The sequence below is a fragment of the Octopus bimaculoides genome, chromosome 7, assembly GCF_001194135.2.
Source record: "Octopus bimaculoides isolate UCB-OBI-ISO-001 chromosome 7, ASM119413v2, whole genome shotgun sequence".
NCBI lineage: Eukaryota > Metazoa > Mollusca > Cephalopoda > Octopoda > Octopodidae > Octopus > Octopus bimaculoides.
The window spans coordinates 44,555,824-44,558,078 of NC_068987.1; the positions used below are offsets into that span (position 1 = coordinate 44,555,824).

Consider the following 2,255-nt stretch of genomic DNA (forward strand, 5'->3'; position numbering starts at 1 on the left):
ATATATCTACATATACAGTGTATCATACTAGTATTACTTGGGCTTGCAATGACAGATGAAATATATATACAACACAAGACTGAACATCAATTTTATACCAGTGCTTTTTTAAAAATCATCGCTACATTTGATCATACTCGTTGTTTATTTCAACAGGATAATTTTTAAGGTTGTTAGTCAATATAGCCTCACTGAAATTAGGTTACTTGCTGGTCCTTCTCTCTCTCTCTCTCTTTATTAAAGTATAGATTACTGTATCTACCAGTAATACAAACTAAATTTTTCAAAATCATGATTATTTTTAATCTCTGCTCAGTTTCCTATTGGTGGTATGTGCATATTAGATGAAAGGAAGATTTTGTAGGCTTTTTTGGGGAAAAACTGCATCCAGTAGCTACCTCAAGTATTTTGTTGAGTGCTGTGTTTTTTGTAGCATGTTATTAAAGTCTTAAGATGCCGCCCAAACACCCTACACCTTCTAAGGCTTCTGGCAGTGAACCTAAGTGCCAGAAAAAGGTTATGACGTTCCATGAGAAGGTACATTGCTGGATATGTTCCGGGAAGGTAAAGTTATGCAGCAGTAGGTAGCATATGCTACATAAAGAAGAATGAGATGGCGATCAGGACCACCACAGCAGTAAGTTTCAATGAAAGTGCCAAAAAGATAACAATAGTGAGAAATAAATACTTCATCAGAATGGAATCTGCCTTGGCATTGTGGAATAGTGACTGAAAGAAGGAAAACATCCCCTTGAGCAGTAACTTGATTCATGAGAAAGCGCTGAAATTATACCAGCAGTTCGACAGAGGAGATGGAGCAGAAGGCATCTAAGAACCACAACCAAGACCATTGACAGTGCTGGAGCCCAAATATTTTCAAGCCAGCAAGGGATGGTTTGATCATTTCCAGAAATGGTTTAAAATAAAGTGTTTCCCTGCATGGAGAAACAGCATCAGCCAACAAAGAAGCCAATGAGAAGTACCGAGACCTTCAGGGAGATCATCGAGGACAAGGGATAGAAGCTGGAACAAGTTTTCAATATGGACGAGGCTGGCTTATTCTGGAAGAAGATGCCTTCCAGAATGTACATCATGAAAGATGAAGCCAGAGCCCCAGAATTTAAGGCACGGAAGGATAGAGTGATGCTAATTATGTGTGGCTTTCACAAATAATAAAAACCTACTGCCTGTCCACTGGATGCACAACACCAAGGCCTGGATTATCAAAAGTTTAACTTTGAATTGGTTACACAACTGCTTCATCCCTCAAGCCAAAGAATGCCTCCAAAACGTATGCATGGAATTCAAGCTGTTGCTTGTTATGGATAATGCTGGTGGTCATTGTTTGGATTTGAGTCATGAGAGAGTCCAAGTCAAGTTCCTCTCTGCCAAGACCACCTCCCTCATCGAGTCTATGGATCAAGGCATGATCCACGTCTTCAAGGCACTTCACACCTGGATCTCTCCAACACTTTGTGGATGCAATGGATTCAGAAAAGAATTTTCAGTTAAAGGAGTACTGGCGTAACCTCACGATCGCAATGTGCTTGTCAGTCATCCACGCTGCTCTTAAAGACATGAAAAAGAAATCTTCATCACATGCTAGAAAAAGGTGTGGCAAGAGTGTGTCCAGGACTATGAGGGTTTCTCACCTGAAGATATTCAGCACGAGGCTGTCAACAATGCAGTGAAACTGGCAAAGGTATTTGGTAGTGGAGGTTTTGATGACACCAATGCCCACACTGAAACCCTGACAGATGAAGATTTGTTGGAGTTAACAAAGTCTGCTGACAAAGAGGAGGAAGTGCCAGATCAAGAGGAAGAGGAGGATGAGGTGGACCAGGCAGTTGAATGTCTGTCTGACCTCTTAAGGACAGCAAAGGAATTGCAAGGGTAGGTGGAAGCATGGGATCCCTATATGGCTCAGTCTCTCCAATTAAAAAATGCCATCAATGCTGCCATGCAGACATATAAAATTCTTCTCACGACCATGAAGAAACAACGACAGCAACTGCCCATCAAAATTTTCCTCAAGCCCACCAAGAAAGCCTTGCATGAAGATATGACATCCCCTAAAACACCTGAAGAAGATGCATCACCCGAAGAGCTGTGAATCATCTTTGCCTTGCAGTCATTACTTTCATTATTTTCATCATCATTGTCTTAAATCAATATCATCCATTATTGGTGAGTAACTGTACATTTTATTTTATTTTTTATTAAATTATTATATATATATATATATATATATATAT

General features: G+C 39.9%; 1 protein-coding gene across 2 annotated transcripts in view; it reads right to left on the minus strand.

Moving 5' to 3' along the window:
- The window catches only part of LOC106868631 (nucleolar protein 11), a 57,974-nt gene that overhangs the window by 29,093 nt on the left and 26,626 nt on the right, over positions 1-2,255 (minus strand). The window lies entirely within an intron of this gene.